The sequence below is a fragment of the Chiloscyllium plagiosum genome, chromosome 11 (genome assembly GCF_004010195.1).
Source record: "Chiloscyllium plagiosum isolate BGI_BamShark_2017 chromosome 11, ASM401019v2, whole genome shotgun sequence".
In the NCBI taxonomy this organism is placed as follows: Eukaryota; Metazoa; Chordata; class Chondrichthyes; order Orectolobiformes; family Hemiscylliidae; genus Chiloscyllium; species Chiloscyllium plagiosum.
This window is the reverse complement of record NC_057720.1, coordinates 80,499,202-80,512,458: the sequence shown is the minus strand read 5'-3', so window position 1 is coordinate 80,512,458 and position 13,257 is coordinate 80,499,202. Positions and strand designations below refer to the sequence as shown.

Sequence of the window (13,257 nt, the reverse complement as noted above, 5' to 3'; positions counted from 1 at the left end):
AGGTCAAGTTTTGCACCTTCTCCAGTACGTACATCCACATACTGAATCAGAAAATGTTCTTATACACACTTAACAAATTCCTCTTCATCTAAACCCTTAACACTATGGCAGTCCCTGTCTATGTTTGGAAAGTTAAATTTCCCTACCATAACCACCCTATTATCCTTACAAATAACTGAGATCTCCTTACAAATTTGTTTCTCAATTTCCCTCTGACTATTAGCGGTTCTATAATACAATCACAATAAGGTGATCATCCCTTTATTATCTCTCTTTAAAGCCACGAGACTTTAAAAACTACTAATAGAACAGCAGGTTCTTTCTTAACATGTGTTATTGAATTTTTTTGCTTAAATTTACATTTCAGACTTCACAATCAGGTAAAATGCTTTGCTCACTGCTGCATTCCTTGCTTTAGTTCCTGATACATAAATGTCTGTTATTAATGTGTGTCTTCAAGGCCTGAAAGGTGGTAAATTCTTAATTCCTGCTGGCCTCTAGTGGCAAGAGGAGAAAGTGAGGACTGCAGATGCTGGAGATCAGAGCTGAAAATGTGTTGCTGGAAAAGTGCAGCAGGTCAGGCAGCATCCAAGGACTGAAGAGCTTCTGGGCAGAGGAGATGACCTGGGGTGTGCAGTGAGAGAGGGACTCATTGAAATCCTTGTAGAGGGAGGAAGAGAGCTTCTTCAAGGAAGGCATCCTTGCAAGAGGATTCGCAGTAGGTTAAAATCTTCGAGGGCTGAAGAGGTTCTGGGCAGACGAGATGACCTGGGGTGTGCAGTGAGAGAGGGACTCAGGCTGAAGAGCTTCTGGGGGTAGCGAGTCTGTTTGAGAACGTGGCTGAAGAGCTTCTGGGCAGAGGAGATGACCTGGGGTGGGCAGTGAGAGAGGGACTCACTGAAATCCTTGTAGAGGGAGGAAGAGAGCTTCTTCAAGGAAGGCACCCTTGCACTCAGGCTGAGAGCTTCTGTGCAGAGGAGATGACTTGGGGTGTGCAGTGAGAGGGACTCAGGCTGAGAGCTTCTGTGTAGAGGAGATGAGCTGGGGTGTGCAGTGAGAGAGGGACTCAGGCTGAGAGCTTCTGTGCAGAGGAGATGACCTGGGGTGTGCAGTGAGAGAGGGACTCAGGCTGAGAGCTTCTGGGCAGAGGAGATGACTTGGGATGTGCAGTGAGAGAGGGACTCAGGCTGAAGAGCTTCTGGGCAGAGATGACCTGGGGTGTGTAGTGAGAGAGGGACTCATGGCTGAAGAGCTTCTGTGCAGAGGAGATGATGACTGAAGAGCTTCTGGGCAGAGGAGATGACCTGGGGTGTGCAGTGAGAGAGGGACTCAGGCTGAGAGCTTCTGTGCAGAGGAGATGACCTGGGGTGTGCAGTGAGAGAGGGACTCATGGCTGAAGAGCTTCTGGGCAGAGATGACCTGGGGTGTGCAGTGAGAAAGGGACTCATGGCTGAAGAGCTTCTGGGCAGAGGAGATGATGGATGAAGAGCTTCTGGGCAGAGGAGAAGAGCCCTTCCTGAAGAAGGGCTCATGCCCAAAACGTCGATTCTCCTGCTCCTTGGATGCTGCCTGACCTGCTGCGCTTTTCCAGCAACACATTTTCAGCTCTAGTGGCAAGAGGCCAGCATTCCATTCCATGCTGATACTTTGATCAAATTTGAAGACAAATGATCCTTCGTCACATCTTTGTGCCAACTGTGTGCAACTTAAAATGAGCTTTGTTGAAGATTGCCAGCAGTTCCACTGTGCCCTTAATATCTCCAGACTTATCAATCATTAGCACTTGACATCAACTCTTGCTGTTCTGATGGCACTATCTGCATAGCTGAGAGCAAAGTTGAAAATTAAGATGGAGTAAAGTTTGTGCCCACTTGCCTCCCTCCCCAATACCTCTCCCTCAACTTCCGCTGGTTTAGAGAAATTTTCAGTTGATCGTGCATCATTCATATTTTCCCTTTTCAATTAGATTATAATTGGTACCTCAATGATAAAGTTAAAAATCACAGGTTATAGTCCAACAGGTTTGTTTAGTAGTACAAGCTTTTGGAGCGCTGCTCCTTCATCAGGTAGCTAGTGGGGCAGGATCATAGGACACTGAATTTATAGGAAAAGATCCAAGTGTCATACAACTGATGCAATGTATTGAACAAACCTAGATTGCTGTTAAGTCTTTAATCACTTAGAATGGGGATACAGGTTTGGGGTGATTCACATCATGTGTATCCTTAATGAAATAAAGTATTCCATAGTACAAAAACCTGTGTGAACAAAATTACTTTTCCCTTCATGCTTCCTCAATAATCTTCAGCTTCTGTTCCCTCTTTCAGACCATTTGCTAGATCCCTTTGTTTGATGTAGACTCATCGAGACCCAAAACATTTGCTTGCTCTCTCTCCATGGATGCTGCCTGACCTGTTGTGATTTCCAGCATTTTTTATTTTCAGTACAGATTCCAGCATCTGTGGTAAGTTGCTCCTCCCTTAATTTGATCCCTGCAAATTGCAATACCCTTTTGTTTCAGGTCGCAAGTTTGCTCGCTGAGCTGGTGGATTTGTTCTCAGACATTTCATCACCATGCTCAGTAACATCATCAGTGAGTCTCCGGTGAAATGTTGGTATTCTATCCCCTTACTATTTCTCTGTCTCGGTTTGCTGTGGTGGGTGATATCATTCCCAGTTCTGTTTCTGAGAGGTTGGTAAATGCTGTCCAAATCTATTTGTTTGTTAATGAGGTTCCAGTTTGAACGCCCGGCCTCTAGGAATTCCCATGCATGTCTTTGTTTAGCCTGACCCAGGATGGATGTATTGTCCCAGTTGAACTGGTGCCCTTCTTCATCTGTGTGTAATGTTACTCGTGATAGTTGGTCATGTCTTTTGGTGGCTAATTGGTACTCATGTATCCTGGTGGCTAGTTTCCTGTCCATTTGTCCAATGTAATGGTTGTTGCAGTCCTTGGAGGATATTTTGCATATGAAGTTTGTTCTGCTAGATTTGGTATGGGGTCCTTTAAATTCATCAGGAGCTGTTTCAGTGTGGTGGTAGGTTTGTGAGCTACCATGATGCCTAAGGGCCAGAGTAGCCTTGTCGTCATCTCTGAAATGTCTTTAACGTATGGCAGGGTAGTTTCTGGGCGTGTTGTGTCTTCTTGTTTAGGTCTTTGTGTAGGAATTGACGGACTGCGCTTATTGGGTACCTGTTGTTCTTCATCACATCATATAGGTGCTTTTCCTTGGCTTCTCATAGTTCCTGGGTGCTGCAATATGGTGCGGCTCATTTAACTAATGTCCTGATGCAGCTCCATTTGTGGGTGTTGGGACAATTGCTCCTGTAGTTGAGTACCTGGTCAGTGTGTATGGCTTTCCTGTAGACTCCGGTCTGCAGCTCTTCATTGGCTTTTCATTCGACTGTGGCGTCTAGGAAGGGGAGTCTGTTACTGTTCTCCTCCTCTTTGGAGAACTTTATACTAGTAAGGATGTTGTTCATGTGTTTGTGGGTTTCTTCTCATTTGTTGCATTTCATGATGACAAAGCTGTCATCCACATAGCAGACCCAAAGTTTGGGCTGGATTATAGGAAGGGCTGTTTGTTCTAACCTCTGCATAATTGTTTCTGCTGAAAGTCCTGACCTCGATGATCTCATAGGCATCCCATTGATTTGTTTCTAGTTCTTTTCATTGAAGGTAAAGTGAGTTGTGAGGCACAGGAGAAAGTGAGGACAGCAGATGCTGGGTATCAGAGTCAAAAAGTGTGGTGCTGGAAAAGCACAGCCAGCCAGGCAGCATCCGAGGATCAGGAGAGTTGATGTTTCAGGCATAAGCTCTTCATCAGGAATGTGGGGGCAGGGCTGAGAGATAAACGGGAGGGGGATGGGGCTGGGGGAAATATAGCTTGGAAGGGGATAGGTAAATGAAGGTGGGGGTGAGGCACAGGTCTTCTAGTTTGATGATGTTGTCCTTGTTGATGGAATTAGTGCAGACAAGCGTTCGTGCCCTTGGTTCATCTAGCAGTGAGGCCATTGTTTCTTTGGCTAGAATCAGAAAAGACAGAAATATCATAAACCTACCAGCAGACAAAGGGCAAATGACATTAATCCTGAACAGAACACAATACATTGAAAAAGCAAACACACTACTTGCAGGTACCGACACCTACCAACAGGTGGCGATGGATCTGACTCCACAGCTAAAAAAAACCTGCATTACGGATGCCCTGAGGAAACTTCACAAGACAGATGAAATTAGCAAGACCTCCAAAGAAAGAAACCTGAAGGATGTAACACATCCCGTTTCTATGGATTACCAAAGGTACATAAAGAAGGGACCTCCCTCAAACGCAGAGTCTCACTTCCGGTGCACTGACATACAGACTAGCAAAGGAACTGCAATGCAAACTGAAACACCTAGGAGAAGACTGAACCCACTCCATCCACCCACCAAGGAATTCCTTAACATCATCAAAGACACCAAGGTAGAGGACAATGCCGTCATGGTTTCCTCTGATGTGATGACCCTATTTACATCAATAAACATCACCCTGGCCAAAGAAACACTGCCCTCACTGCTAGACAAACTAAGGACACAAACACCTGATAGTACCAGCTCCATCAGCAAGGACAACAACCTCAAACTAATAGACCTATGCCTCACTATCTACTTCACCCCCAACAACAAGAACTACAAGCAAATCAACGGGATGCCTATGGGATCACTCATGTCAGGACTTTTAGCAGAAGCAGTTATGAGGAGGTTAGAACAAACAGCCCTTCCCATGACCCAGCCCAAACTTTGTCATCACGAAACACAACAAATGCGAAGAAACCCACAAACACATAAACAACATCCTTACTGGTATAAAGTCCTCCAAAGAGGAAGAGAATAATTAACAGACTCCCCTTCCTAGATGTCACAGCAGAACCAAAAGCCAATGAAGAACTGCAGACCAGTGTCTACTGGAAAGGAGACTGGCTAGGAAAGCCACACACACACATTGACCAGGTACTCAACTGCAGGAGCAATCAACCCAACACCCACAAACAGAGCCACATCAGGACATTATTTAAATGAGCTCCAACACACTGATGTACCCAGGAACTACGAGAAGCTGAGGAAAAACACCTATACGAAGTATTCAGGAACAACAGGTATCCAATAAGCATAGTCTGCCAATTCTCACACAACAGATCTAAGCAAGAAGACACAACATGCCCAGAGGCTCTAGCCACCTTGCCACACATTCAAGACATCTCAGGGATGACGATCAGGCTTCTCCGGCCCCGAGGCATCGTGGTAGTACACAAACCTACCGCCACACTCACTGAACAGCTGCTGATGAATTTAAAGGACTGCGTGCTAACAACCAGCAGAACGAATGCCATAAAGAAAATATCCTATAAGGACTGCAACAAACATTACATTAGACAAACAGACAGGAAACTAACCACCAGGATACATGAGCACCAACTAACCACCAAAAGACATGACCAACTATCACTGGTATCCATACACACAGACACAGAAGGACACCAGTTCAACTGGGACAACACATCCATCCTGGGTCAGGCTAAACAAAGACACACACGGAAATTCCTAGAGACCTAGCATTCAAACCGGAACTCCATCAATAAACGTATCGATTTGGACCCCATTTACCAACCTGTCAGAAAAAGAACCGGAATTGTTATCACCCACCACAACAGACTCAGACAGATAAATAGCAAGCAGGGCACAATACAAGTGCTTCAAAGGAGGCTCACTGATTATCTCACCTTGCATGGTGACAAAACATCTGAGGAAAATCCACCAGCTCAGCGAGCAAACTTACAACCTGAACCATGACCTGAGCTACAAATCTTCTCCAAAATCTCAAAAACACTTTTGATTGTGCCTGCACCCAGGTCATTTACATCAATGGAGGTTGTAAGAGCTAGAGGCGTTGCATCAGAGAGGACTGAGAGATGGGGCCAGGGGTTCGACTAGGGGGCTAGAGAGAAGGAAAGTCATTAAAAGTGGGTGACTAACAGGGCTGGGGAACAATGAACCACTTTGATCTAGTGGGGCTGCTGAGGAAGAGAGGTACCAGTTTATTCTGAGGGGGTGAGGGTGATAGAAAGAATGCAGAAAAGGAGAGAAGACTCAGTTTGTTTTATTCAGGGAAAGAGGAAGAATTAGAGCCTCTTTCATCAAGTGGGCATGAGGAAGGAGACCAAGAGTATAAATTGTAAAACAACTTTCTGCAATGTGTCCTCTCTTTGATAAGTGGGAGGTGATGGTTGAGTTTGGACATCGTGAGTAAAGTTTTATTTTTAAATTTAATAATAATTTCACTATCTGCCATGACATGGCTCAAACCAGAACATTAGCTTTGTTAGCTCAAGTGACTGGATGGCCAGTTTGTGATTATGAACTGATGCTAACCACCTGGGCTCAATTCCCACCACTGGCTGAGGTCACCATGAGCAGCTCTCCTTCTCAATCTTTCCTTTCACCTGAGGAGTGCTGATCCTCAGGTTAAACTACCACCAGTTGTCTCTCGCTGACCCCCAACAACAGAGAGCAGCCCAATGGGATTATGGTGATTTTACCTTTTACACCATTATTTCCCTAACTTTGAAATTTGATGCCTGACTGGAATTCTCTGTCAACAATTACCTGGCTATGGTTTCTCATCAGCCTTTTGAGATGTCTACCAACAATGAACAGACATGACTTCCTAATAACATTTTAACAAATCTCTGATCAAGGAAGCCACTGAGCAAAGAAGCTAACAAGCAGGCTAAGCTGCCAGGAATCATGAAAGCAGGTTAATATTGTTCCTCCGTGTCCCTCAAGGTAAATTAAAGCCTCATCAGGCCAAAACCTCCCCTTTAACATTTAGTTTCAATGTCCTCTGGTCTGCCAAACCTGAATGTGAACATTTCCCACAGTTAGTGAACATTTCCCACCCAGAGTGATTAGCGTGCTATTGGAGCCATTCATGAGAGCTCTGACAAGGAGCCCCACCCTGTCATCTTGCCCCCTTCAGCCAGGTTTCCACTGAGAATTGAAAAGTGGTCCCTTAAAATATTTTTCTTCTAGAGGCTGAGGTGATTAAGTTAAAATTCCCCAAACAGCAAACAAAGATTCCAACTACACTTAACAAATTAAAAATTTAAATGGCTGTGTTTGTTGTAAAAGTCAACAAAGCAGAAGCTGTACTACTTAACATGTGGCCCCATATCTCTGAGATCCCAGCAAAATAAATTGTGCCTTCAAGACGTCTATTGTCCTTCTTGTTCTTTCAGGTTTTTATCTCCTCCATGTCAGTAAAGAAACCTTGATTGAGTTTCAATTAAAAGTTTGTGGCCCGTGGCACTTACACATTATTTCTTAATGAACAGTTTACCTATCTACCTAATGAACAAAGACATTGACAATTGACTAATGAAAGTCAATAGTTCTTTTGGCTGCTTTCGAAGAGTGTCTAGTGAATTATTTGAGAAGAATCTCTGCCAGACATCAGGTATACAGAACAGTTGTCAGTATATGGGTCTGAATCCTTGGTCTTTTGCAAGAAATAACTGCAACTGCTGGAGTGCTCCCATCATTGTTGACTTTAATCCATTGGAAACATCAGCTGGCAGTGTGAACAGTCAAGTCTTCATCAGAGCAATGTGCCAAGCATTGAATGCATTCTATAAAAATACCAGTCGCAACGGGCAAGACCCTGTCACGGAGGAAGGATTCTAGAATGCCAAAAGCAACGTTTCTGGTGAATTGTGCTCTGATTAGCAAGATTACAGCTCCTTCTCAAATACTTTAAGGACCAGTTGAGAAAATGTCTTTTTCTGACCGACAGGAAGGGAACTGCCAGAGAGAGCTGATGCACCACGACCAGGGAAGCAACCCGCAATATTGAAACAAAACAGACGCCAAGCTGCCGATGCAAGGAATCTTCAAGAATCGGTCTCTTCAGTTGCCGGCGATCATGCCAGTCTCTATGGAGGCAAATCTTGCCGTGATCTGCCAAAAATCGGATCCCATCAGCTGCACTGCACAGCTGAAAAGCAGCTCCGCATTTGGTGCGGGATCAATCTTTCTCACAAGGCTGGTATCTAAATGCTGCTTCATTCAAGAATAAGGAAACCGGGCACTGTACCCAACCTTCATTGTGATTCACAGACCTTTGCAGGAGGGAAAAGAAACACTGCGAGATCGTTGGGTGAAGTCAAAATTAGATTTAATCCCACACTCCTGCCTCGTGATTAACCTGCTATAACAGGACCAACAACACTCATAGTGCAGAAGAGCTTCCTGACATGAGTTGACTCGACCAAGATATTTTAAAAATCACGCTGACCAATATCATAGCCACCCAAGTGTGTTTTAAGATCCACAGTCTTACTCTAATCATGAGACAATTCATTGATCATTTTGTTCCATGTTTAAGTAAATTTATTAGAACAATTTGCCCAAGATGCTCCTCTATTAATAATTTCTCCCCATCTGTCTCTCATCATGGTTGCAATAATTCTAATATGTTGTTCTTTCTCAAACAATAGACCTTTCTTGCCAACAGAACAATGACCCCTTTATTTTTCATTTATGGTCTTTTCAAAAATTAGATATAAAAAAGACATGGGGGCAAATCTTTCCACAGAAGGTGGCTCACGTGTGGAATGAACTTCCTGAGGAAATGGTGGATGTGGGTTTAAAAGACACTTGGATACATACATGAATAGGAATGGTTTGGAGGAATATGGGCTAGGAGCAGGCAGGTTGGACTTGTTTATTTTGGGATTATGATCGGCATGGGTTGGTTGGACTGAAGGGTCTGTTTCTGTGTTGTATGACTCTATAACATCCCTCTTACCGTCAGACGAGCTTCAAGTCTTTGCAAACCCCAGTCAATCATATATGAGAAAAGCAACATATTGCAAACGCTGGAAATCTGAAACAAAGTCTGTATAATATATAATATCATACCTGTGATATGACATGTATTCACCATGAGACTACTGCCTTCAATACAGTCCATTGAAAAATGGGAAGGGATAAATTAGGTCTCCCTTTTTGAAGTCATCTCCACCAAAGTAGTTAATTATTTCACGTGATATATGTTGGACTGTATCTGGCTGAGGAACATGAGCAGAGTTCCAAATGTTGTGTTGAACTGAGCTACACTGAACTGTATCTGTCTGGATATGGGACAAGGGTCTGTACCTACCTGATAGAGAGTTATCTGATTGGATGTGTTTGTATTATTTCTCATTAACTCTTTTGCTCTTGCATCAGAAGAAATGCAAGCAGACCATTCTTGACTTCAGTTTAATGAGATATAATGAGAGAGTCAACAACTATTGAAAATGAGATGAGATTAAATAAATAAGAACAAATGAGACCTACAAGAACACACAAGTATTACAGATACATGCACACAAATTGACAGCAAGCATTCCTGAAGAAGGGCTTATGCCCGAAACGTCGATTCTCCTGTTCCTTGGATGCTGCCTGACCTGCTGCGCTTTTCCAGCAACACATTTTCAGCAAGTAGTTTCTAATCATGGCAAGGATCCAAAATTGTACAGGTACACAACCCTTTATCTGAAATTCTTGGGCCAGTTGTTTATCGGATTTTGGAATTTTTTTGGATTTCAGAATAAATAGCATTTTCACAGTGAATTAAAAATGCCTTACCAAGCAACATACCCACGTGTGACTAGTACGAGCACTGAGACACAATTGATGCCTGCCAGTGCTGGGCCACATCACATCTGAGTGACATGAGTCGAGTGGGTGTGGAGTTGGGTCACCTGTTCGCACGCCAAACAACCTTGTTACGCAGAAAAAAAACCTTCCCAAAATCATCTTCGAATTTCGGAGCTTTTTGGATTTCGGAATTTCGGATAACGGATTGTGTACCTGTAATTGTATGGGGGCCCTTTTGTGGTGCCCAGACGATGAACTAAGAGACCCAAATCCCAGCTGCTCCAGAGGTGTGTAATAACATCTTCGAACAGGTTGATTAGAAGAATAGATTAAATAAAATCACAATGAGTGCACAATCAATCAATCTGAATCCCTTGTCCGCACTTTCAACTCTCGACTGCTGACCAGAACATGTATTAATCACACAGACTTCAACTCCATAATCAATTCTGAATAGGTGTCAGTGCAGTGTTTATTACAGCGGTCTGTTTTCTGCTGCTTTTACTGACATTCCTTGCAGAAGTGTCTTAAATGTTTTATGAACAGTTCAAAGTCTGACAAAGTTAAGGGATTTCTTTTGAGAAAAGGGTGAAAGCAAGCACTAAATGTTACTGCACTATAATATGACAAACCTATTTGAAATTCTGAATTTAGCACACAGTTTTGCTCTGTATTGCTGATTACTGTGATTTGACCTTGCCCTGGGTGTGCTCACCCAGAAACTGGCAGGTTTACCACTCAAGTACTGCCTCAATGAAATTTTTTGGTAACTGTGCACATGAGTGCCCCTCACCAATGACTGTGGAAGGTGAGAGTTGCTCTGGTGGATATGTAGTACACTGCAGACTGAAACAAGGAAGAGGGCACACATGTTCTTAGATATGGGCATTGGAGGTCCGAGGTGAAGAGGGCTAGACTGTACAGGGTAAGGATAGAAAGTGCCTTACAATCAGCCTCTTGTTCTTCTCTCTGACAGCAACAGATGATGACTCTGCCTGACCTCACATCATCCTCCGTCAAACTAAGAAGAAGTTCTGAGCAATGATCAAGCAAGCCTTTTCTCTTACTGAAACACCTGATGAAAGAGGAGAGCTGCGAAAGCTAGTGCTTCCAAATAAACCTGTTGGACTATAACCTGGTGTTGTGTGATTTTTAACTTTGTATACCTCAGTCCAACACCAGCATCTCCAAATCACGACTTCTACAAGATATCTAGCAGGTTAGAAAGGCACAGTGCTTGTTTTCGGAATACTTCACCTCCAGAAAATGTTCAGGGTCAAGTGTTGCACAATCATTGAGGAAACCCTGACAGAAACAGTCCAGAAACACTCCCAATGCACTTCTGTCCAATTCAAGCAGTGAATCACTTTAAACATTGAGTAATACAGAAACGTAGAAACTAAGAGCAGGAATAGACCATTCGGCCCTTTAAGCTTGATCTCGCATTCAATATGATCATGGCTGATCCTTTATCTGAACACCATATTCCTAATTTCTCTCCATACTCTAAACTTCTTCAATATGTAAAGACATTATACATTTCTTTCTTGAATATTTTCAGTGGCCTGGCCTCCAAGGTCTCCTGTGGCATGTATTCTACAGGTTAACCACCCTCTGTCTGAAAGAATTGCTTCCTCATTTCAGTCCTAAATAGCCTACTCCCTATCCTGAGGCTGTAACCCTTGGTTCTAGGCTCCCCCCATCCAAAGGAAACATCCTCCCTGCATCTAGTATTGCCATCCTGCCTTCATACTAATTCAAGATGGCGGTGGAGTACCTGGGCTGAGCTTGGGGCTCATCCTTTCTCCTTTTCTTCTTTCACCTTCTGCTATTTTGTTTCTCTCTTTCCTTTGTTTTCTTCTCTTTAAAGCCTGGAGAGTATTGGGTGGTGGAGGAGGCCTCCAACAGCAGGAATATCAGGAGGAGCCAGATAGGGTTCCACCCCAGGTCAGGCTCTCCTGACCAGCAAGGAGCGGGTCCCGGGCTGATTCCCCCTGCCTGGACTCACAGGCTGGGCCAAGGCTTCAGGTCGGCAGCTAGGCCCGGGCACCTGAAGGACCAAAAGAATTGCTTCCTCATCTCAGCCCTAAATAAGAACTAATAAAACCTGTGAAGGTGTGATTGGTGAAATGTTGATCGTTCGACTTTATAGTTAGTTGAAATTCATCTGTTTCCTTTGATAGCTGTATGGCAGCTCTCAGAGTGAGAGAGTTATTCTTGTCATCTTTCCTTCCGACTGGCTTTCTGGTCAGCTGGTTTCCAGATCTTGAACCAGAGAGTAATGGTACCTACAATGCAAAGGTGGCTATTGATTCGTCAACTGTGTGAACTTCAATTGGGAACTTTGGTGAAAGGGAATGATATTGAACTGGCAGGAATGTCTGGAGGAGCGTTGGATAGAGAATAGGAGGGACGGAACACATGCCTCCCCAGGTCCACAGCTCCCGTTCGGATGCAGCAGTAGCAGGAGGGTGGCAGCAGAGACACGTAATCAAGGCCCTGGAGTCCATTACAGAGAACCCGGAACATGTTACTGTGACCCCAGGAGCATGTTACCGAGACCCCGGAGCCTGTTACAGAGACCCCGGAACATGTTACAGAGACCACGGAACATGTTACTGTAACCCCAGGAGCATGTTGCTGAGACCCCGGAGCCTGTTACAGAGACCCTGGAGTCTGTTACAAAAAACACATAGCCTGTTACACAGACCCTGGGGCCTGTTACAGAGACCCCGGCGCCCATTAGAAAGACTCTGGAGAGTGTTACAGAGACCCTGGAGTTGTTACAGAGACCCCTGGGCCTGTTACAGAGAGCTGGGGGCTCATTACATAGACCCCGGAGTCTGTTACAGAGACCCCTGAGCCAGTTACAGAGACCCAGGAACCTGTTACAGAGACCCCGGAGTCTGTTACAGAGACCCCAGAGTCTGTTACAGAGACCCCAGAGTCTGTTATAGAGACCCCGGAGCCTGTTACAGAGAGCCAGGAGTCTGTTACAGAGACCCCAGAGTCTGTTACAGAGAGCCAGGAGTCTGTTACAGAGACCCCAGAGTCTGTTACAGAGACCCCGGAGCCTGTTACAGAGAGCCAGGAGTCTGTTACAGAGACCCCGGAGTCTGTTACAGAGACCCCGGGGCCTGTTACAGAGACCTCAGAGCCTGTTACAGAGACCCCAGAGTCTGTTACAGAGACCCCAGAGTCTGTTATACAATCCCAGGAGTCTGTTATAGAGACCCCAAAGTCTGTTATCGAGACCCCGGAGTTTTTTACAGAGATCCCGGGTCTTGTCACAGAGACCCCAGAGCCTGTTACAGAGACCCCGGGCCCTGTTACAGAGACTCCGGAGCCCATTAAAGAGACCCCAGAGCCTGTTACAGAGACCCCGGCGCCTGTTACAGAGACCCCGGAGCCCATTACAGAGATCGCGGAGCCTGTTACAGAGATCCTGGAGCCCATTACAGAGATCCCGGAGCCTGTTACAGAGACCCCGGAGTCTGTTACAGAGACCCCGGAGTCTGTTACAGAGACCCCGGAGCCTGTTACAGAGACCCCGGACCCCATTACAGAGATCCCGG

The 13,257-nt window shown here is 44.8% G+C and overlaps 1 long non-coding RNA gene across 1 annotated transcript in view; it reads right to left on the bottom strand.

Moving 5' to 3' along the window:
• Positions 1-3,849: 3,849 nt before the first annotated feature.
• Positions 3,850-13,257, bottom strand: part of LOC122554613 — a 27,577-nt gene continuing 18,169 nt past the window's right edge. Inside the window, exon 4 of the long non-coding RNA XR_006313037.1 lies at positions 3,850-4,026. This is a non-coding gene — a long non-coding RNA (uncharacterized LOC122554613). The remainder of the gene's footprint in view (positions 4,027-13,257) is intronic.